This window comes from Echinops telfairi, unplaced genomic scaffold, assembly GCF_000313985.2.
Source record: "Echinops telfairi isolate 266 unplaced genomic scaffold, ASM31398v2 ScPeMD7_3533;HRSCAF=4204_0, whole genome shotgun sequence".
Lineage (NCBI taxonomy): Eukaryota > Metazoa > Chordata > Mammalia > Afrosoricida > Tenrecidae > Echinops > Echinops telfairi.
Window position 1 is genome coordinate 72,744,476 of NW_022107431.1, and position 25,477 is coordinate 72,769,952.

Sequence of the window (25,477 nt, forward strand, 5' to 3'; positions counted from 1 at the left end):
TGGGAATAACGAGGGCAACAAATGTATAGATGTGCTTTACACAATTGATCTATGTATTGTGATGAATTGTATGAGCCCCAATAAATTGATTTAAAAAAATTCCACATTTATTCATTGTTCACTTCTTTAACTCTCAACAAAATCACTGCCATGGACTCATAGAGACCCTAGAGAACGGAGTAAAACTGTGTCTGTGTATTTCGAAGACGGGAAATCTTAATGGGGTAGGAAGCTTTCCCTTTCTCTCACTGAACAGCTGGTGGTTTCAAACTATTGACTACTAAGTCATCAAACTAAGGCTTCAAGGCTTTTTCAGCCCCGGCTTCCTGAAAATGACAAACACAATAAAACTGATTTCATTGGCTGGCTTGTTACGAAAATTAGTTGAGATTCAGTGAAATTAGTAGCGACGTAGAAAAATCTTAAAAATCAAGTCTTAATTGCATGCATTGAATGCGATTCTAATGCACAAGAAGAACAAATAAAATTCCTTCACTTTTTGGTTTCATTAATTCTCTTCTGGGTGACGATTCATCTTTAAAAAAAGAACAACGAAACAACTCGTGTCTAGCTTATTTTTAATGTTGCCCATTCTTCTCTAAAGGGAGCCGTGGCAGGGGTGGTTACACATTGGGTCGTTAACTAGAAGGTTAGCAGTCTGAATCCACTAGCTGTTCCACAGGAGAAAGATGAGGCTTTCAAATCTGTAAAGAGTTAGAGTCTCGGAATCCTATAGGAGCAGTTTTCCCTGCCCTAGAGGGTAGGCCAGGAATCAGAATTGACTCAATGGCAGTGAGTTCAGAGTTTGGATTCTTCTCTAATAGAAACAATATAGGGAACTGGTAAAAGAGATGAGGTCTTAAAATTGCCATACTTTTCATAAGTATTAGTGATAGTATATCACATTGAAATAACTGAATTATTGCTTTTAAAATTACAGCTAAAACAGTAGCGCATGTAAAGGTTTTATTTTTCTTTGAGAATTTTCATATGATGTGAGAGTCACTTCATAATTAATATCCAATCACACAATTTTGGGTTTTCATTGATAAAATTTTATTAAAGTATACCTTTAGTGTTGGTAAAGTAAAGTACACAGCTGAACCAAAAGTTAACCAACATGAATGAATATGTAACATCAGGGAAAATGCAATTAAGCCAAGACATTTTAACTATGAACGTAAACGTTAAAAGCATCATAATGTTAAAACATACAGAGACCTCTCTAAGTCTGAGTCTATATAATCTTTAGGTTTTACTGTAACATAATAAAGCTGGTTTGTGAAAAGTCAACTACAAAATATATGTTTTCCTTCATAATGTATCATCATGAGCACTTGTGTCATAGAGTATGTATGAGCAAAAGGAAACATTAGAGAAGACAGAGAGAGCAAGCAGGTCTGGAGCTAAATTTTCATGATTTTTTTTTAAGTGAGGAGAACTTTTAATGTTTGAGCCCATCGAGCTGACAGTGTGCCGCATAAAGACTTCTAACCATATGGATCAGCAGCACTCAGCAGCCCCAGCAGTGCCTCACAGGCTGGATAGCCGGAGTCATCTCTCCTGCATAATTGGAGGCTCAAGCAGTGAGCTGGAGATCAAGCAGCAGGAAATGATGGCAACTCCCCGGCATAAGCTGGGATTTAGTCCGTCACTTGTCAATTGTGTTCCATAATAACCCTCCACAGCAGCTCAAAATCCAGCCTAAAAGACCATTGCCCAATAATAATGTGTTTTAGGAATGAGATGTGGTAGAACAAGCCCAGAATTCGGAGTCACACAAATCTATGTTTAACTCCCTCCTGACATTTATGAGTCTCTTAAATTGTTTGTCAAAGCACGTTTGAGTTAGGTGGGGAATAAGCAGTTAGCAATCACTAGCTAACCTACTGTCAACCTAAAGGTTGGTGGTTGTGTACCCACCCAGATGCTCTGCAGAATAAGGACGTGGTGAATCATTTTTGTAAAGATTGCAGTCAGAAAATCCTTTGAAGCAGTTCTACTGTAAAAGACCTCTTTCAATTTTTAAAGAGAAAAGAGGTCACTTTGAGGACCTGTGAGTGCTTGATACAAGTCTTGGCATGTTTAATCCCCTCATAAATTTGTGAGCAAAAGTTGGACCAAAAAAGAGAAAGGCCAGAGAAGAATTGATGCATTTGAAGTATGATGTTGAAGAGTATTGAGAGCCGAATTAGCTTTAGATGGTGAGGCTTCCTTAACATGCTTTGGACATATTATCAGAGAAGGACATGGTGCTTGGTAAGGCAGAGGGTCAGAGGAGAAAAGTAAGACTGTGACAAAACGGATTGATCCAGTGGCGGCAGCGCTGGACTCAAACACAAACTGTGAGCACGGCACAGGACGGCGCAGTGTTTTATTCTGTCACCTATACATTCCCTAGGCGATGGAGCCATCTCGATGGAAACTAATAGCAACATGGAACCAGTTGTGCTTGGAATTTGAGTTGGAAAAAAATTAGACAACCTTTTTTATTTCTTATTGAGGCATTATTTTACAATTATTTTACAATTATGTTTTCAATGTAATCAATCTCATCTAAGGTTTCAAATCTATCTATATGGTTGTTCAATGAATTCAGTTGTAATATTTTAGTTTTAGTTTTAATTTAGTTTAGTTTCGTTTTAGATTTGAAGTTTACTTAATACTATTTGAGTTTTATTCTTAATACTATTAACCTGTAACTTTTCTCTTGGTTACTATTTCATTCGATTTGTATCCATTAGTCTTCTGAGAAACTGCTTTTTGGATTTGTTTTTTTTTTTCTATCTGGTGACTTTCTCTTTTTCATTCATTTTCTATTATATTCACTTTCATTATTTTCTTTCTTATTCTTCTTTCTTATGTTTACCCACAGTTTTTTTAACTTCATGAGCTGATGTTTTCATAAGAAAACCCAAATGCTAATGAGAAAACTATGTTAACTACTTTCATTATGAAACCAGTTGTAACATTCCATAGCTGGCAAATGCACAACAATGCGTTTTTTTCTTGTGTGACTTCCAATGCATAGCATCTCATTTGGAGTTTTTTTGCTCATGAGGTAAATGTAGCGTGAATTTTCTCATTTGGAGTTTTGTGACGTGTGAGATTAAATGTACTGGCTAGTTTATTAGCCAAGTCTTCATTGTATTTCACAATTTCAACAAAAATAGTTTTAATATCTGTTTTTAGTATTTTCAGTAATGCAGAAAATATAGTTCTCTATTTGGTCCAAAGTGGCAGTTCCCATTAGTTAACATCATTATTCTGTATACCTATTCATTTTCTGAAAACTCTTAGGAATATGAATTTAAAAGTGAAAGTTGATGTGCTCTTTCCAAGATCGCTGGAGAAGTTTTATTTGAATATGATAAAAACTTAGAATCAAAATACTAAACAATTGAACACCTTTTGTGTGTGTGTGTGTGTGTGTGTTGCTAACACTGATGGAGCAAAAATATCCTTCTAACCTTAGATACATACAAGTAAACACATCAAGAGCTCCACATTTTAGTAAGGAACCCTGGTGGCATTGTAGGTTAACTGTTTGGCTGCTAAAGGAAAGCTCAATAGTTCAAATCCAGCAATCACTCCATCGGTGAAAGGTGGAACTGTCTGCTCTCTTAAGCATTCAGTCTCAGAAATGCTATATAAGGATTCCTGAGTTGATATCAACTCTGTGGCAGTGACTTTGAGTTGATTTTTCCCCCAGATATTCACAGTATAGTCTAATAAAAGAAAGACCATTAAAGACTCTTCTTTTATTATCTTTATCTCAACATTTCTAAAAATATTTGATCATAGGACACATTTCTGAGTAATGCCTCTATGTTAGACAGGGTTCTCTAGAGAGATAAAACCAAATTGCTGATAATTTAATATATTTATTTATAAAGATAATTAGATATATAACAAGAAATGAACTGTTAAATCATATTCAGATAAATATATAATACAAGAAATAAACGGTTAAATTAGAAAGCACTACAGATGGCTCAGTGCAACTCACATCCATGAGAGAAAGTTGAGAGACTAACAGTCCTTCAAGTCTAGTCTGCTGCCAGATCTTCCTCTATTTGTAGAGAGCGCTAGGCTATGTCAGCACAGCAGTCAATCACAAGGCAGGTCACCAAACGCCAGTTCCCAGCTCCAGAGATGTCTTAAAGGACCTCAACTTACAGCGACACAGTCCACAGGCTAGGTGTCCCACAGGTAGTGTAGCCTTTAAATTGAGGCACAGAATAGGCAAGGCTGTTCCATTGGACCGCACACTGGTCCAATGATCACAGAGTGAGAGACAAGAAAGGCAAGGCTCACCAAGCCATTTATCTCTCTGCCCTTCAGTTAATCCCACTTGCGTTTATCAGCCAGGCTGGCACAATAAACTATCTCAGCCTCAAAAAACATGTTTGCTAAAACAGAGGCAACACAGTTTTTAGAAAACTTGTCTGAATCAATGACCATATCTATTTTTTTGTTCTCACTGTTTCTGTGGTCTCTAAAGTAACCAACTCAATTACACTGGCTATCTCCACTGGCAATAGACGTCCAAGAGGCAGATGTTCAAATAAAACGAGAAGATAGGGTGTATTTTAAAATCGAGGGTGGGGGGGAGTGTTTTATCTTCTCACCAAAATTATTTAACCTGTATACTGAGAAAATACTCTCGTAGCTGGATTATACGAAGAATAATACAGCATCAGGATTGGACGAGACTCAGTAACCAACTATGATGGACAGATGACACAATCTTATTTGCTGAAAGAAGACTCAAACACATGTTGATCAAATAAAAAAATACAACTGGCAGTATAGATTACACCTACATAGTAAAAAAAAAAAAAATTCCTCACAATGATACCATTAGGCAATACGGTGATTCCTAGAGAAAAGATTGAAGTTGCTCTGGATTTAGTTTTATTTGGATGCACTATCAACACCCCTGCAAACACTATTCAGGGCATCAAATGTATTGGATGGAGCAAATCTACTCAAAACTCTAAGGTATTAAAAATCAAAGATATCACTTCAAGAATTAAGATGTACCTGATCCAAACCATGATAGCTTCAATTACCTCATATGTTTGTTACAGCTTGACAATGGATAGAAAGGCTGACAAAGAAGGGATGTGCTCAAGCTATTATGTTAATGGAGAATATTTGATGTCCCGTGTACTGCTGGGAGAACAAACAAAGCAGTATAGCCAGACTGCTCCTCAGAAGGAAGGGTGCTCCTCACACACTTTGAGCATGTCATGAGTGAGGAACAATCTCTGAGGAGGGACGTCATCATGGCTTGGATTTTGCCTTCCCAAAATATATGTCATCTTATCTAGACCTCATTCTCAGTGGTTACAAATTACATATAACAATGTAATTTGGCAGTCATTTAATGATTGCCCATGATGAGATCTGGTGTGATAAAGCAATCAATTGCAAAAGGATTAAAGGTGGAAGGCAACACCTTTAATTCTGTCACAACCTTCATCCAATATAAAGGCAATTTCTCTGAGGTGTGGGCTGCAATTATTTTTTATATTATAAGATATTGAAGAAGAGATAAGTGAACAGAAAGCAAGAACTAATACCGTCAAGAAAGAAGAGTGTCTTTGTGCCCGCGTTCCTTATGCAGGGATCATCCTAGATCCAGAAAAGGATTGAGGCCAAGGCCTATAGAAATCTCCAAGGAACGCTTGGCCTACAGGGAATGGAAGGAGATGAGCACTTTCCTCCTCAATCGTGAACTGAAAGCCTGAAAAGCATACCCCTAGAACTGGTAGCGTGAATTTGAATTCACAAGGTCCCAAGTGTTGAGAGCATACTCAACTATATTTTAAAGCCATCCACTTGTGGTATCTCTGCTATCACAGCAGAAGAAAACTATGACAGACATTGTGATGATTAGGGTTTTTGTGCCAACATTACACCAGTGAGAAGATATGAGTGGAGGGTAGCCTGTCAATCAGGTTGCAGCTTGATGACCTCCTTTGGATGTGCGACCAAGATAAATGGCTCTCCGGGAGGCCAACCACTTTCTCTCTCCAACTTCACCTTCCTATTGAGGAGCCCTGCTGAGCCCTGCAGGAGTTCTGTGATTTGGCCAGTTCCATTGGAAACACACAACTCTGCACCCACTGGCCTATGATCACCCTGCATTCTGCATCATGGCGTAAGCTGTGTGAGTCTGAAGTGGAATTTATGGACTAGTATCAGACTTATGGACAAGTATCAGCCTATGGACTTGAGCTGGACTTGGGTGAGATGTTTTATTGACACCCAATTACTTCTTGATATAAAACTCTTTCTTATACATATATGAGTGTCTCTGGATTTGTTTCTCTAATCAACCTGAACTAAGACAGATATCATACTTGGTAAAATACAGGGTAAGCAAAATGGCAGATGGCTGGCCTTTGAAAAGAGATGGACACAGTGCCTGCAACAATGGGCGTCAGCACTGCAGTGCTTTGCTTGAGAGGGCGACACAGGACCAGGCGGTGTTTCCCTCTGTTGCACATAGAATCACTTTGAGTCAGAACTGACTCTGAGGCACTTAATTAACAGCAACATCTCTACCGGATATTTAAGATCAATTGAGAAATAAGACAAATAACCAGAACCATACCCATTGCTATTGAGTTTCTTCTAACTCATAGAGCCCCCGAATTAGTGATGTAAGCAATTTGTGTTAAGGTGTTAAGTGGAAGTTTGATGGTTCAAACTCGCTCACCAGCACCGTGAAACAAAGTGCTGTCAATCTGCTTCTATAAAACTACAGCAAGACAACTGACTAGAGAAGCTCTACTCCAGAGCCCATGGATGAATGAGTAAGACAATGAGTACACTATCTAGATCCTAAAAATAATCAGTTTACTTCCAAGATTACAATCCACCGCTGGACAAAAGCATGCCTTTCCACCACAGGCAAAGATCTGACTTGGAAGCCAGGTGAAGACTGCAGCTCTCTCTAAGCAGATGAGTTTCCAAATAGGAGAGAGCCCTAGCATTGAAGCTAACAAGTCTGACTATTCTTCCCCAATGGATCATTTATATAAATTGCCAGCAAATGAGTGGAGAGACCACGTGCTATGCAAACTAAAGTACTGTCACAAAAATAACAGGAAGTCCTTAATAGTAGTGCCAGACTTCTAGTTCTTTTAAACCATTGGTTTATTCACGGTCAGCTGGGCTATAAATGGAACCTTTAGGAGAGGGAATATGCATTAGACCATCCATGAGAATACTCCTTATACCAATCACTGCCTCTTTGGTCGAGGCAGAAAAAACAAGGCCTATGGAAAGCTCTGAAATGTTCCCAGGTAAGGAACACCAAGGGTAATTTGCACTCCAACCTAAATTCTACCACTAGTGAGGTAATTTCTAAATGGTGTGCCCCCCACCCCCATCTTGGCTTAAGCTGAATAGTAGTTACACTTCCTCCATGTTGTCTGGCTTCCTCATTCAAATGCCTTTTTTAGTTTTCATACCTCAGGGTGTCATTCTGTCCCTCTGGTATGCCCTTGGATTTACATGTGGAGTCAAGGGCCCTATTATACCCCGCACCCCTTGCTAATCCTCCGTGTCTACCAGACTTGCAGAAGGATAATGGGGTGGTCTGTGTCAATAAACACTGCTCAGGAGCTCCTTGCTTAAGTGGCAGCCAGGGTAGATGCCACCCCTGCATATCCTTACATGTTCCTTTGTTCTTGGAGAATCTTCCTGGCTCCCCATTTTTTTTTAATCTCAAAACTTCTGAAATTCTCAAAATAGGACATTAAATCCAAGGTAATTTTTTATTTGAGTATGAAATAGTTTTCTTATTCTCTTTTACTCCCAAACTGTGTCCTACTATAGAAAGTTCTTTCAATGAGATTAAATAATGATTAGATGCTCTAATTACAAATTGCACAAAAATAACTCAAAAATGAAAAGAACAGCAATGTGACGAGCCTCCGTTTTTATTAAGACGCCCCAACTATCAATTTTGTAGGCAGTACTTGAAGTTCAAAAGTTAAATCTCCTTGCAAGTGAAACATCACAGGCATTAAAAAGCAAAATAATTTACATCTGAAATAATTTTTTTATGCCCTGATAAATCAAAGTACAAAGAAATTAAAGTCTGAAATTCATTCTCCTCACTTTCTTACCTACTCGGTCTCCGCTAACAGAGTTTTTGCTGTGTGAAAAAAAAATGAAGAAACCTTCAAATTCTCCTCTTGGGCTATATCTCACTGGAAAAGGAAGGGTGTTATCCTTCCAGAGCCGCAGAATGTGCATTAGTTCAAGGCCAACATTATGATCTATTTCATTTCCACATGCTTGGTTTTTTCTGTTGTTGCTTTACTTCAATAGGCTAAAAGGCTATCACAGCATTTGGCCTCATATCTACCTCATTTAGAAAATAAATCATTTCTTTAGCTCCAGAGCCATTATCTTAAGCAAAATTACATTTCCGTGTTGTCAAATGCTATAATACCAGATAATTCATTTTTGAGGAAGGGCATGAAGTTAGTGAAAAGCTTTCTTTTAGTCTCAGCAAGATGCTAGTCATTCATTCTTCTAGAATCCATAATCTTTGAATGTGAAGTCAATTGGCAGCAGTTTCTTAGTAAGTGAGAAATGTTGGCATTGTGCCTTGACCATACCTAGGTAGAAAATCCAGTTATTCACAAAGCCTCTTGCCTAAGAGTGGCACTACAGTCAGGGAAACACTAATAACAAGATCTTTTAAAGAAAAAACATTCTATGGTCATATAATTCAGATATCATACACTTTAAGAGTTTAAGCATATTAAGAAATGATGTGAAATGGTCATCACAATCCTTTTCAGAACATTTTCATATTTCTCAAACTTGTTGTTAGCAACCCACTCCTCCCCAAAGCCCCTGCCATGCCCTGAGGTATTTGTTAATCCAGTTACTGACTGTATAGATTTACCTTTCCTGGATTGCATATACAGAAGATCATATAAAATTAAAATAGGGGGAAAATGATGCATATTCACAAAAGCAGGACCATGCTTGCCAGGTGACCACATCCCATAAAAAAGCAAAGAGAGTACAAAAACAGTAAATATATGGTAGTCCAAGGCTCCCATTCACTGGACAACTTCAAAGCAAGAGAACAAAACCTAATCCAACGACCACCAATTTCATAAACTTGGGAATAGCAATCATCTGCTTCCTCTCACACTGTCAGCCTTAATTCAAGGGAAATACACCTGCTCCTTAAATTGGCAACAGGTGAGCTTAAGGTGAAATCCAGTTCCCTAAAGCTTAGTGGGTTTCCAAATAAGATCCTTCTGGTGTTGACTACAAAAGATGCTTGTATCTGGAAAAGACAGAGTCTAAAGCCCATTGGAAATCGCTTTCTTATTTGTGGTAGAATAAAGAATGACTAAAGTTGCCTACGGTCTAATCCCAGACCTATAAATATGTTCTCTGACATAGCAAACAGGACTTGGCAGATAAGATTAAGTTCAGGATTGTGAAATGAATATGTCACCCTGGGTTATCAAGGCAGATGCACTGTAATACTGTAATCCCACGGTCCTACACTAAGGAGAAATGTGACTGATTGTAGAAGCAGAGGCTGCAGTGACGAACTTTGAACATGTGAGAAGGGACCATGAGCCAAAACACTTAGAAGGGTTCTTGAAGATGGAAAAGGGAGGGACTCCCCTAGGAGTGCAAGAAAGAAACAGATCTAGTGACACCTTCATTTTAGCATAAAATGATTTTGCAATTCTAATCTCCATAGCTCTAAGATCATACTGTGCTGTTTTAAGTCGCTGAATTTGTGAAAATACAGCAGCATTTGGGAACAAATGCATTTTCCATCCAATGCATTCAAACCACTCCCTGTGTTTTCAGTCTGCATTGAAGATGAGCACTAACAAGATGGCCCTCCAATAGCTCAGGGAAGACAATTTGAGTATGTATCACAGAACTGGCCTTGATTGTCTCTTGTTAGGAATTGTTAAGTTGCAAACAACATTCCTCCAAAGGAAAGATTATCCTAGTTTTACATTTGCTTCAATTGAAAAGGCAACCTCAGCAGATTTCGGGACAGAAGTTGCTATTGCTATTCTAAAATCTGTCTCCTTACGGACTTTGTGAAAAACAGTAAGCCTGCCATGAACTCTGCAGGTCATTCTATTTTCTCCTGTTAAATTTTATATCTTTCTCAGGCATACTCCTGCTCCTGGCGGCAGTAGACCATTTTCCCACACTTACTAGTACTTTGAATTTAAAATTGTTCTCGCCAGAATTTTCTAACATTTGAATGTAGGATAGAACTTGGGGCAACTGATTGTGTAAGATGTGTCAAAGCCTGACACTAACAGTTGGATGCGACAAGTTCATTTCTGTCCGGTAGAAGATATGAACAGCCCAGTCAGATTCCTGTCTGAGGAACTCATTACAAGCTCTATGACGTTAACTTGAAGAAGCCCTGCTGATGTTATTGGGTTACATGTTTGACTGCTGACTACAAATTGGTGGTTCAAACTCACCAGCCGCTCCAGGGGAGAAAGATAAAACTGTCTAATCTTGTAAAGCTTTACAGCATCAGAAGCACTACATAGGGCAACAACTGTGAACCAACGGACTCAATGGCAGTGAGTTTTTCTTTTTTTCTTTCTATTCCTTACACTAAGGAACAACATTTCCCTTTATTCCAATATTAGTCTCTGTAACAAGGCTTTAGAAATGTTATGTTGCATCTGGGCTGCAACTTAAAGCACAACCAGCTGGACATTTCTTTCAGGGCACTGACACTTCCACCACCACTTCATGTTTAGTTTAGAAGGCCTGAATATCCTTCAACTTCAATGTCAGGGTCCGAGGTAAGGGAATCTGTACTTCTTTTATGAAGATGAAAGTCCTATTAGAAATGGCAATGGCAATGTCCAGAATCAATATAAGCAAAATCACCCACCAAGATTAAAATTTCATGTGGCCCTCTTAAACGTATCAACTATAAAAGCCCCCTGGTCTATGATCTCTCTTTACAACCTACCAATATCACAGTTTTGTGGTTCACACAGGGATCTCCAGAGCCGAGCACTTTGATCCAACAAAAATCTTCTCCACATGTGTGCCTGCAGATTCCACTGCTTCTTTTTATTCCTTGAATTTCTCAGGAAATACACCAAATCTTTGAGAAATGAGACAAATAACACTTGTCTTCTGTTTTCAAGATATAACAAAGAGAGAGTGAGAGAGAAAAGCATAAGGCACGATCTAAAATATAACCTTTCTTGCCAGTTAAGTCTCGCTTTAGGTACTAACTTCCATATTAAGCCCAAGTGAACATGGTATCTGAGGCCAAAAGTAAGCAATGGTGTGTCCAAGTCACAACTGGTTTGACCCATGCAGCCAGCCAGCCCAAAGAAAACCATTGCCACTAAGGCAATTCTGACACATCTCAACCCCATTTCAGGGTTCTGAGACTGTAAATCCTTAAGGGAGCAGGCCGTCTAGCTCTCTTCAGCGCAGCTCTCGTGAGTTGGAACCACTGGCTCTGTAGTTAGCGGTCCAATGTCTAACTGGCAGCAGCAGTAGAGGGCTCTGTAAGCGTGAAGAGAAGCATCAGAGAAAGTGTGCTTTGGGTGAGCTGACTGGCCCCCCACAGGAAAGAGACTTGCAAGTCAAACAGGCACATATTACTTTTCTACAAATGACCAGTATGGTTATTTCTCCCCAGAGCTGAGGAAATAAGCCTTTATGCATATGTGTTTGTATATGTATGTATATATGTATATAAACATATCTGAGCCCTGTGCTGTTATCAGGTACTAAGTTGAAACACACACGCTACTCCTCAAAAGAAAGATGAGGCTGTCTATTCCTATAAACATTTTCAGGGTCACTATAAATTGGAATCAACTCTATGACAGTGTATTTTATTTATATATGTATACACAGATGTGTGTGTGTATGATATAAATTAAGAAGGTCTATTCTCCCCACAACTGTTTGTCTACTTTACATAATATCCCATCGTGGAGTTGACCACACTATGTTAAAATATATCATGGGAGAATCCTGGCCCACTCAGATTGACATAAAACCTAACTATTACCATTCACCCTTTGTCAAATTGGCACTTGTGCACATCTGTTTAAACCCCAAATAATCTCCACCATTGCCTCCTCTGTTAAAATCATACTCACACCTCACATGATACAACTATACATGTAAAACTGAAACTCACTAACCCCATTTGCATGTTATATTTTATAAGTGAACAAAACAGAAATATTTGATGTATACATAGAAAGATGAAATATTACCAGCAATTACGGTTCTCATTTCTGTATTCAGTCACATTGTTGTAGCTTTATTTAGAACCACCTTCTTCTACTACACATTCTGTATTCTCTTTGCCCTCATAAAATTCCTAAGCTGGTTTTGGTTTTTGCCAGGTGACATGACCCAACCCCTCATCCCTGAAGAGTCATGAGTAGTCATGTCAGAATTAGGTCATTTGAATCAACCACTGACTTGAATCACAGAACATACTAACACTAAGACCCAAGGAAGCACCGAGGTTCCAGGCATGTTCTTGTAGAGCCCCAGTAAGCAATAGCAATCCTTTTCCCCCTTGGTAATCATAATCACAATGCTCTATAAAGGAATACGCTTCCTCGTCTGTTTACCCAGAGGTATGAGGTGTCCAAAATGGTAGGAGGCGTTCTTAACTCCTAGCTCAATAGAATCAATGCTGTGTCCTCAGATGGGAGTATTCCTTCCTTGGGAAATCAGACCTCTGGACTTGAACATATGGTTGCAGAGACTATAAGCAAACATGCTTGAATGGGTCATGAGGAGTGATAGTGAGTGGTGCCACTCCTATTCCCCCACCCCTTGTGTCTTGGATCTGAGGATCCCGGTTATTGATGAAATAGCATGGTGTGTTGGATGCTGATTTCTACCACATACAGTCCCCAGAGAACATTGTCCCAAGCCTGCAATGTGCTGCCGCCTAATTGGCATTGTAATTGTGCCTTTAGAAGTCCATTGCCTTGTTCTATCAAACCAGCTGCTTCAGGATGGTGAGGATACACAGGTAAACCAATAGACAACAAAATAGATAGATAGTAGCATAGATGTGGAGGGGGTGAGGAGAAGTTGGAACTTCAAATTCACCTAGATGCACCTAGGAAGAAAGGCCTGGCTAACTCCTTCCCCCCAAATCAGCCATTGGAAACTGTGGCACACAATACTACTATGTCACACATGCGGTTGTAATGATTTGACTGAATCACAATTAATTGACTTTATTTTTATTGCATGCCAGGGCAGGTTGGGTGCTACTGCAGTGAGCAAAATAGATCAACCCAATCCTGCCTAGCCATGAGAAAGAGGGGGCAGAAATCAGCTTCAAGATTTTGTTATGCCACAGGGAATTCTAAAAAAACAACTTTTTAACATAAGAAATTTTATATGGATCATGTAACATGCTGCTAAGTACAAGGTGGACTATTTGGCTATTAAAATGCAAATGGCAAGACTAAATTTAAGTTAGTAACTATTATTGAAAAGGTGCAGAGGTAGAATTTAGTGTAAAGTCAATTAAGAAAATTTGATCTCTATGACTTTGTCAGTGAAGAGAGGAATTCCTAATTGGAAAAAATATTTAAAAGCATTTTTTTCTGCAAAAAAATCATTCCAACTTTAAGTATTCTGAGAGTTAACTTGATCTATCTTATATGTGTTATAATAATCCTGTTAGACATTTTGCCCTTTTAAAAGATATGTGAATATTTTAGGATTATTCACAATAACAAAGTGATGGGATAAACATAAATGCCCACCATTGGAAGCACGAAGAGACAATCTATAGCTCATCCACACAATGGGATACTGTGCAACCTTATCTGTAAGGTTATCTGTAACCTTATCTGTAAGAATCTGTGGAAGACCTTATAATGTGGATAATCCAGGGCACACTATACTGAGGGAAATTAATGAATCACAAAAGGATGATTATTGTATGAGACTACTATGGTAGTAAGTAAAAATCAAACGGTTTTCACACTCAAAGAAATGTTACTTGATAACCAGGAGTAGGAGGGGGAAGGAGCCCTGGTAGAGTCGTGGGTTAAAGGTCGGGCTGCTACACACAAAGTCAGTAGTTTGAAACCACCAGCCACTCCATAGGAGAAAGAAGAGGCTTTCTACTCCCATAAAGAATTACAGGCTTGGAAACCCACAGGGGCAGTTTATTCTGTCCCACAGGGTCACTATGAGTCAAAATTGACACGATAGCAGTTAGTTTTGTGTTCTTTTGTTTTTATGAGGAGAAGAAGAAAAGACAAAAATCCTACTGCCAAAGGTAAATTCCTGATATAGAGTTTGGTAAAAGGGAGGCAATATACTATACTAGAGAGAACAGCAACACAATGATGGTGGTAAGGGACACACAGAGAGAGGATAAGAATTAAAGATAACGGAGATAAGTGTTATTATATACACAATCCTGAAAACACTATGAGCTACAATGTAGTGCCTGATAGTGAGGAAGAGTTGAAGTACAATAATAAGTGTGTGTGTGTGTGTGTGTGTTTGTATGTGTGTGTGTGTGACATCACTGTAAAGGATGTGGCTGCAGACAATAAAAATCATAGAAGGAACCACAGCAGCTCAGCTGGGCACATTAAATATCTATAGTGTGTTCAATTAGAATTGTCCAGATTCCTGTTTATGTGAAACATCTGGGTAGAAGATATAAATGTCGGAGCCCCTAGCTTATAAACAGTATCTAAACTGTGTGAACAGAAGCAATCACCAAGGTAGAATATGTTAAGTAGGAAAGAGAAGAATGAAGAGAGGATAAAAAAGGAGAAGTCAGGATGATGGATCTAGATGTGGCAAGTGGCTTAAATTGGTGCAATTACTCTCAAGGGTTTTCATCACAATATTGTATGAGATATAGTCATCCCTTTTCATTGTACTTCAAAAATGAAACATATTCTCCAGCTGCTGTAGGCAGAGACCACAAGTTGTCGGTCAGTCTGTGGGACTGTAGCGGCTTCTGTGTTGCTGTGATACAGAAACTTATGTCACTGTTGTTTCAAATATCATCTCAGCTCATGGTCATTGAGTTGATGCTAACTCATAGCAACCCTAGAGAATAGGATAGAACTGCTCCCCTACCCCCATGGGTTTTCAAGACTGTAATACTTTATGAGAGCAGATAGTATCTTCTTTTTTCCTCAGAGTGGTTGGTGGTTTCAAACTGCTGACCTTGTGGATCGCATCTGAATATGTGATCACAACATCACCAGGGCTCCTTTTCAAATACCATCAGACTCCCCATAAGTGAACAGATTTCAGCAGAGTTTCCAGATGATGAATAGATAAGGAGTCATTCTAAAGAATTTCTCGCTGAAAACTTACAAGACAACATCAAAACATGTCCAATACTGAAAACTTCATGAAAAACAGCAAAACTTGTCAGGGATCATGCCAGAAGATGAGCCTCTCAGGTCGGACGGTAATCAAAATATGAATGAGAAAGAGCTGCCTCCTCAAAGAAGAGTTGACCACAGTGATAAAGGTGGAGTAAAATCATCAGGACCTTCATTTGCTGAAGGGGCATAACACAAAATGAGAGGGAACAGCTGCAAACATCGATTAATAATGGTAACTTGGAATGTAGTAAGTATTGAGGTAGTTTATTGTGCCAACCTGGTTGATAAACACATGTGGGGTTAATTGAAGGGGAGAGGGATAAATGACTCTGTGAGCCTCGCCTTTCTAGTTCTCGGGTCTCTTGCTTTCCGATGGTCAGACCAGGGTGCAGCTGCCTTAGCCAGTTCCATGCTTCAACTGGCAAAGCTCACGTCCTACAAAACATCCCTGAGGAGAAGCCACATTGACCTACCCTGATGCAGCCCTGGGTGCTGGAGCACCTGTGTGGAGACCCCTGCCAGTGCTGAAATGCTTACACATTCATTGACTCAGCTTTCCTCCTGCAGTAGGCATATTGCGTCTGTTTTGTGAGATGGAAGAGGACTTTGTGGATTGGTGTTGGACATATGGGTTACTGGGTTAATGTTGAACTTGTGGGCTTAGGCAGCACTGGGTTGGGATGTTTTCTTGATGTGCACTTACCCTTTGTATAAAACTCTCTCTTATACATGAGTTTCTGTGGATTTGTTTCTCTAAATTACCTAGACTAACACAAGCATAAATCTAGGAAAACTGAAAGTGATAAAAAATGAACTACAATGCATAAAGGTCAATGTTCTATGTGATAAGGCACCGAAAAAGACTGGTATCGGCCATTTTGCACTGGATATTCATATAGTTTACAATTCCAGGAATAACAAATTCAAGAAGAATAACATTGTATGTATTTTCAAAAAAGACATTTCAAGGTTGATCTTGAAATAGCATGCTATCTGGATAGCATAATACCTATCTGGATTCATAGAAATCTAATCAATACAACTATTATTCAAATTTAGAACTCTAGAAAAAAATCAAACTTCAAGTTGCAAGATTGAAAGATTCTATAGGTAAAATATTTAATGATGTAAGAAGTATCTAAAAAAAGATGGAACGAATACACAGTCACTGTACCAAAAAGAACTAGTCAAAATTCAACCATTTCAAGAAGTAGCATATGATCAAGAACCAATGGTATTGAAGGAAAAAAGTTCAAGTAACACTGAAAGTATTGGTCCAAACAAGGCTCCAGGAACTAACAGAATACCAATGAACATATTTCGACAAGCAGAGGAAGTCCAAGAGGCACTCACTTGTCTATCCTTGTAAATTTAGAAGATAGCTACATGGCCACCTGACTGAAAGATATCCATGTTTTTACTCATTCCAAAAAAGGTAACCAGATAGTTTGCATGAATTCTAGAACAATATCATTTATATCACATAGAACTAAAATTTTGTGGGAGATCATCTAGCAATGACTGCAACAGTACATTGACAGGGAGCTACCAGAATTTCAGGCCAGATTCAGAAGAGCTCATGGAAAAAGGGATATCCTTGCTGATGTCACATGGATCTTGACTGAAAACAGAGAATTTCAGAAAGATATTTACTTGTATTTTATTGACTCTCCCAAAGCTTTTGTGTGTGGGCCATATTAAACTATGGATAACTTTGAGAAGAATGGGAATTCCAGAGCACTTCATTGTACTCATGCAAAACTTGTACATGGATCGGGAGTTAATGGGAAAATAGAACAAGAGAATACTGACTGGTTTAATATTAGGAAAGGTATGTATCTGGACTGTATCCTTTCACCACATTTATTCATTCTGTGTGCTGAGTAAATATCCAGGGAAAACTGATTTTATGAAGTAAAATGTGGCATCAGGATTGGTAGAAGGTTTATGAACAACCTGAGATATATAGATGATAACACCTTGCTTGCTGGAAGTGAGGACTTAAAGCACTTCCTGATGAAGACCAAGGATTTTAGCCTTCATTATGGATTACAACTCAGTGTGAGGAAAACTGAAATTCCCCTAACTGGAACAGTAGGTAAAATCATGATAAATGTAGAAAAGATTGAAGTTTTTAGGATTTTGTTTTGCTTGCATCCACAATTAATATTCATGGAAGCATCATTCAAAAGATCAAACATGAATTATACTGGGCAAATCTATAAGACTTGTTTAGCATGTTGAAATAACAAAGATTTTATGTGGAAGATGTAGTAGTTATAAAATCTGTTGTTGAGAAGTAAGAGTGAAGGGGTGGAGTTTAGTCTGTCAATCAGATTGGTTTGATGACTTCATTTGGAGGTTGTAAGGAAATAAATAGCTCACTGGAGGCAGGAAACACGCTCACTCCCTGGGAGACATTGCAGCTGACAAGTCACATGGAGCTACACTAGTGCCCTTAGCTGGAGGAACCATGTGGAGACCCCTGCCAGCACTGATATGCTTACAATGCACTGGATCTCCAGGACTTCCCACTCACGGGCCTGTGATCTTCCTGCATTTGACATCATTGCATGTGTTTCGTGAGTCTGAAGAGGACTTTATAGATTGGTATCAGACACATGGGCTAATATTGGACTTATGAACATGATCTGCACTGGGTTAGGATGTTTTCTTAATGTACAATTACTCTTTATATAAAGCTCTTTCTTATACACATGAGTGTCTATGAATTTGTTTCCCTAGTCTACCCAGACTAACACAGAAGACTAAGGTGCTTTGAAGGCTAAGGTGTACCTGACCCAAGCCATGATATTTCCAATTACTTCATATGCATGTGAAAATTAGACATTGAATAAGGAGGAACAAAGAATTGATGCATTTAAATTATGGTGTGTGTAAAGAATATTGTACGGGCCTTGGACTGCCAAAAGAACAAAAACTCTGTATTGAAAGAAATACAACCAGAAGGTTTCTTAAAGGCAAGGATGGTGAGATTCCATCCCTTGCACTTTGGGCATGATGTCAGTAGCGATCAGTCCCTGGAAAAGGACATTATGCTTGGTAAGATAGAGAGGCAGTGAAAAACAAAAAGGATCTATACAAGATGGATTGACACAGTAGGTGCAACAATAGGCTCATGCATAAGAATAATTACAAGTATGACCCAGGACCAGGCAGTATTTTATGCTATTATGCATAAGATGGTGGCTGAGTTGGAATTGACTTGAAGGTACCTAGAACCTAAAAACGAAGGCAACGTTGCTAGTTACAGAAAGAAACTGCCCATAGATTCAAGAAATTAGTCAAGAAACAGAGCTATATACAAAATCATATCACAACAGAACTACTTTTTGACTTTGTGTTATGTTGCAAAACATAAAAAGCTTCATTGTTAATCATAGTATTTGCATCTATTATATAATTGCACAGGCCCCTGCTTCTCAATCACTACTTATCTTTTCTTTTTGCTAGTAGAATACATTTTCTCCATTCTTTGTTAATTTTAACAGCCAGCATACTTGTGTGTTGTTTGTTCCCCAAGCCATCTCCGACAAGACTAGATACTATTCTCTGTTTCCCTAGTACCACAATATAAAATAATCACACACTGTAATTTCACATTGAAGTCTACTTTATGATATCTATACTGGGAGAAGGTATTAAATTATGATTAAGAATCATGTCTTTAATATTCTCTGATTCACTTATACAAACATATTTTACACTCTAAAAATTGATAGATAATATCTCTACCATAGTCCTTTCCTATAAATTTTAGTTACATTATTGTACACCAAGGAAAGATAAAACTTAATATTGCCTACAGCCACCACTTATCTATTTTGACAACCAAGTATAAAACCCAATTTTTCTACTGAATGTGACAGGCTTTGGTTTCCTAAATTATTTTCTCTTGAAACATATTTGAAAATAAGTTAAGGTGAATTTCTTTACTTTTAAAAGAGGCAATTTTATATTTTGAAACAATGCATACTTAACAAAGATTTGCTTCCTTAAAATTCAAAGTTTTACATTTATTGCAAAATACTCCCTATAAAGAATCCCTTTTACATCTACTGACACTTTATAAGCAATTGATTGCACATTATACTTGTGCTGTGAAACATATCCCAGAAAATATGCTTTTCCCCTTTTCATATGATTTTGACACATCATGACTCATATCTGAATCAAATTCTTATTTCCCCAGTAAAAATTCATCTCTGAAACTCTGCTGTATTCTCAAGTTTACACTGAAGCTTTCTTGAGAAATCAACCAGAAAATGAAAAATACATGCAAATAAATTTCTTCCTGGAAAGTACCCTAGAAGAAAGATTCTGCAATCTAAGAAAAAAGGGAAAGTAATTTCTAAAAGAAAGAAATAATCAAGAGTGGACATAAGACAATTCCAGTGAAGTCTTCATACTCTTCTAAGCTTTTTCTGGAGCATCAATATACATTTGTTCACTATAAAAACATCTGCAGGAGGATTGCTAATCCTTTGATGCACAGGTTTTCTCCTGCTTTCATCTAGGGAGCAGCTCTTCAGCAACAGCCTATTTTCTATATTCAGTAAGAAAAAATGGGACTTCCACAGGGGCATGCTTGATTAAAATCCCCCAGACAACGTTAGCAACAGCATGCTTATGTCTGATAAGTGGCTTCCTAGGCCATTGAAATGATTTAGGTAACTATGAGTTGAGACTATTTATTGTTATGCTTCATATTTACTAGCATTTCTCAATTCCAATGTCTAAACTATGACAGGCTATAATAAGAATCAAATAAAATGGAAGGAACAGAATGTTTCTTACATCTAGGAAAATAGCCCCCTGATTCAATACTTAATTCATGTACAACACAAGTCAGAAAGTATTGCTATTGGGGGTTCCAGCTCACAAGTTGTTGTTGTTAGATGCCATTGAGTCCATTTGGACTCATAGGAATCTCATGTACAAACAAATCAAACATTGCCTGGTCTTACATTATTATCACAACTCTTCCTATATTTGAGCTCATTATTACAACCACTATGTCAATCCATTGACAGTCACCAAGTCAATCCATTACGTTGAGGGTCTCCTGTTTCACAAACCCTTTCGTTTACTAGTCATGTTATGCTCCCCCAGAGACTAGTCCTTTCTGATGACATCTCCATGAAATGACTTGACTTGAAACCGTGCTATTCTTGATTCCAGAGACCTTTGTGGCTGTAAAGCTAAAAAAGCAAACTTACTACCATCAATTGGCTGGTCTTCTTCCAAAATAGATTTGTTTGTTCTTATAACTGCCCATAGAACTTTCAATATTCTTTTCCAGCACCACAATTCAAAGACATCAAATGTTCTCCAATTTTACTTATTAGTTGTCTAGTTTTCACATTTATAGGAAGCACTTAAAAATACCATGGCTTGAATTAATTGCATCTTAGTCTTCAAAATCGTATCTCCGCTTGAGGCAATGTTTGGCAGTAGAGTTGACAACATCCACAGGTTTATGCTAAACAAAATACACTTAAACCTCTCTGCATGGCTGCAGACAAATTCCCTCAGTAGTCATACACTTGTCTTAGTCTCCTCAGGGTGCCTTTCAAAAGTTCAATCAAAACAGCAGCCTCTTAAATTTATGGCAGAGAAGTCACATCAGAAGGTTAATGTGACTTGTTTGTTTGTTTGTTTAGGTATCCCAATAGGGTAATCTTAGTAATTTTTTCCTAAGGACACAGGACAATGACAAGATGTTTTATGAAGATGTTTGAAAAAAAAATCAGAATGAAATAGAGAACCACAGTTTTGCCAAAGAACTTTTTCCATCACAAGAATCTTTCTGCTGAGTCCTGGGAAGATGGCAACCGAGTAACACACACCAGAAATCAGCGCAGCAGAGCCACTGAGAGGGAAATTTCACTCTTCCAGGTTACAGGAGGACCATCATAAAGATAAGCAGACTTAGATCCACTAGGTTTTGAAGCACTGTGGGCTTTTGGCTTACCACTGCTGAGGCTGATGGGGCTTAGCTTTAGCCCTGCCACAGCTATGGCCAGCATTGGTCTACTTTATATGACCCAAGGGATTTACTTCAGCACAGCAACAGCTGCTGCTGAATTTGGGCAGGCTTTAAACCCCTCCAGACCCACGGTCAGGCAGTCAGGGCTCATCTATTTCTTTACTTATTTTTCTTTTCTCTCTTTCCCACAAGTCATGGCTGGCTCAGTTATTTTCTGTGTCTTTTTAAAATTCCCTCTTTCCTTTCACACACCACAGCAGGCCTCTAGGGAACTCCCCTCCACCTGGGCAACTCTGCCGCCCTCCACCAAGCTGATGGAACTCTCCCCTGCCTCTCCCAACACCCTCCAATCATCTGGGGGACTTCTGCTACCCCCAATCAACTGGGAGAACTCCCACCAGCTTTCCCCTCTCCTCTACATGGCTAGCGGAACCCACGCTTGCCTCTTAGTGGCTGGAGGAACTACCACCTGCTCTGCAAGGCCCTCTAAGCAGATGAGGTAACTCCAGCCCGCCATTTGTGGTATTTTACTCAGCTGGGTGAACCTCTGTCTGCCTTCCAGGGTGCTCCACATGGATGGGGGATCCCCTGCCCGCCATCTGTGGCCCTACACATGGCTGAGGGAACTTTCTCTAAGCTTCCACAGTGCTTAAGGCAGTACCACCAGCCCTTCCCAGTGCTTGACATTGCTATAGAAAACAACCACCCACTCTCTGTGAGACTCCTATTATAGCGGGTACCCCCCACAACCTTCAAGGTGCTCCAAGCTGCTGTGGGCCTCACCACCACAGCTTCCCGTGAGATTATCCACTGCATTGCCATCTTCGCAGGCCTGCCACAGCCCGACCAGCATACCCTGAGAGGGCCTTCCAACTTGCCCTCCAAAAAACAGAAGGCTGGTTTGCTAGGGAAAAAGTGGAGCTACACAAAGATAAGACAGTAGTCCAACTGCCCAGTGCAGTTAGCTCCAGGTGATTTAAAGAAGATTCTTACAATTCTTCCAAAGAGAAAGCCCAGTGCTCTACAACACTCTGGAAAATGTCGCCTGGCTCCTCTAAAATGACATGCAAACCTCAAACAGCCTCCAAAACCTCAATGAAAATATAGGAGAAACAAGAGGCAATTTCAGGAGAAGTCCTGGACTTAATGCCATGCAGAGAGGAAACACGTTTATCTGACACAGAAAGAATTTTCAAAATGTTGCTTGGAGTCATACAAGATATAAGGGGAAATAATAGAGAAAAAGGATCAAACAAAGAGGAGATAAAGGCCACGTACCTAAGGGAAATACAAGAGCTAAGGGACGATCACCAAGGGGAAATACAAGAGAGAAAGATAAGGCACCAAGTGCAAAGAACAAGTTAACAGACCTAAATAAAAGACTAGAAGAAGGGGAGAAGTGCACCAGTGACTTCATGGAGAGGCAGGCAGATTTCAACAAATGGGAAAGACAGTCAATCAGGTTAATCAAAGCTGAAGAAAACCTAAGAGCAATGTCTGAGGCCATGAAAATGAGCAACATTTGAATAATTGGAGTACCAGAACAAGACACAACCAAGAAGTCACCTGCAAAAATATCGAGGAACTTCCTGGAAAAAAACGTCCCCAGCTTAATGAATGAGAATTAGGCAACCAAACAGGAAGCAAAGCAGACACCAGCTAGACTGATTCCCAGGAAGAAGTCACCAAAGCACATAGTAGTCAAACTATCCAACTTTAAAAGTAAAAGGAGAAAATCATAAGAGCAGCAAGAGGAAAAAAGCATTCACCTAGAAAGTCATCCAAATAAAAATGTGCTCAGACCTATCTGCAGCGTAGGGTAGGGTAACGTAGTCTGATAATTGAAGGAAAATAACACAAACCCAAGAACACTCTATCCAGCCAAATTGTCTATCAAGATCGATGGAGAAGAGTCTTCCTGGACAAGGAAAAACTCAAAGAATATGTTAATATAAACCCAGCCTTGCAAAAGATCCTTGCCAACCCAATAAGGACAGAAGAACAGCACTCACTGAGCACAAATAAGAAACCGTCATGCAGAACAAGTCCATTCAGAGATAAATAAAGCTAAAACAGCCCCCAAGATTGCATTGGCTCAACGGTGGAAAGAAGGCAAGAATGCACCACACACACACACGCACGCACACACGCACAACACACTGATAGGAAGGGAGGTAGAAAAACATCCAACACAAACGGTACAAGATGACATCACAGAGTCCACAGATAGATGTAATAACCCTGAATATCAATGAACTCAACTCATGCATTAAAAGACAGAGACTAGCAGACTGGCTTAGAAAATATAACCCATTGATCTGCTGCCAGAGGAGACACATCTCAAGACTACAGACAAAAATAGCCTGAGAATTAAAGGCTGGAGAAAAATATACCAAGCACATGGCAATTCATAAAAATCAGGGGTTGCATCCTAATCTCAGACAAAATTGAACTCAAGGTGCAAGCCATAACAAGAGATAAGGAGGGCCACTATATAATGCTCAAGGAACACTAAACCAAGAATCAGTTAGCATAATAAATATATATGCACCCAGAGAGAGACCCGTGAAATTTGCCAATCAAATGCCCCAAAAGATGCCGGTGGGGGGGGGGGTGGGGGGGGGGAGGCTCAGCAATTGTATTCGTAACTTTAATACACCGTTCTCCGAAAAAGATAGAATCCACGGAAAGAAGCTTAACAAGTAGCTTACACATCTAAACATTACAATTAGATGACTTGACCTGATAGATATTTTCAGAGTTCTACACCTAAATGCAAAAAAGTCACATTATTTTCAAGCCCACATGGCACATACTCGAAGATAAATCACATGCTGGTACACAAGCTGAATCTGTGTAAATTCAAGCACATACAGATCATACAGACTTCCCTCTCTGATCAGTATGCCATAAGGCTGGAAATCAACAAAAGAACAATGAAGAAAACAAGGACAAACAATTGGAGGATGAAAACATTCTATTGCAAAATCAGTGGGTACTGGCCCAGATCAGAAATGATATTAGGAAGTTTCTAGAAAGCAACAACAAGAAGGATACGAAGTATCAAAACCTTTGGGACCCAGCAAAGGCAGTTATAAGAAGAAGTTTGATAGCAATACAATCTCACATAAATAAGGAAGAGAGAGACTTATGATTGATATGTTGGCACAAAACTTATAGCAATTAGAGTAGAGTCAACAGGACCATCCTACTAATATCAAAAGAAAGGAAATAATAAAAATTGGAGCTGAGATACATGAGAGAGAAAAAAAGGAACTAAGTTAAAAAATGCATATAAAAGTTGGTTCTTTGAAAGGATTAACAGAATCGACAGACCACCGACAAGCTTAACCAAAGAAAGAAAGTAACAAATTTCAATAGCCAGGATGAGCAAAGAAACAGGGGACATTACAACGGACCCTAATGAAATCAAAAGGATAATTACACAATAATATTAAGGCCTGTATGCCAATCAATTCAACAACTTGGAAAACATGGACAAATACTTTGGAAAACCATCCTTCCCTATCCTATCCAAGATGCACGTCAAGAATCTTAATACACCTATAGCAAAAGAAGAAATAGACAAGGTTATCAACAAATTTCCCCCAGGCCAGATGGCTTCACAGGAGAATTATACCAAGCATTCAGGGAAGAAATGACACCAATCCTACACAAACTCTTTCAGGGCATAGAAAAGCATGGCAAACTCCAGAACTCTTTGTGTGAAGTTAGTGTAACTCTGATACCTAAAGGGAGCAAGGATCCCACAAGAACTGAGAACTATAGACCAATATCCCTGTGGTAGTTACATAATCTGTTGTCAATTTGAGATTTAAGAGTAAAAGGGAGGAGTTTAGCCTGTTAATCAGGTCGCACCTTGATGACCTCATTTGGAGGCACTATGGAGAAAAATAGCTCATTGGAGGTGGGACACACGCTCATTCCCTAGGAGACATTGCAGCTGATAAGACACATAGAGCCACACTAGAGTCCTGGAGCTGAAAAAGCCATGTTGAGACCCCTGCTAGCACTGAGATACCTCTAC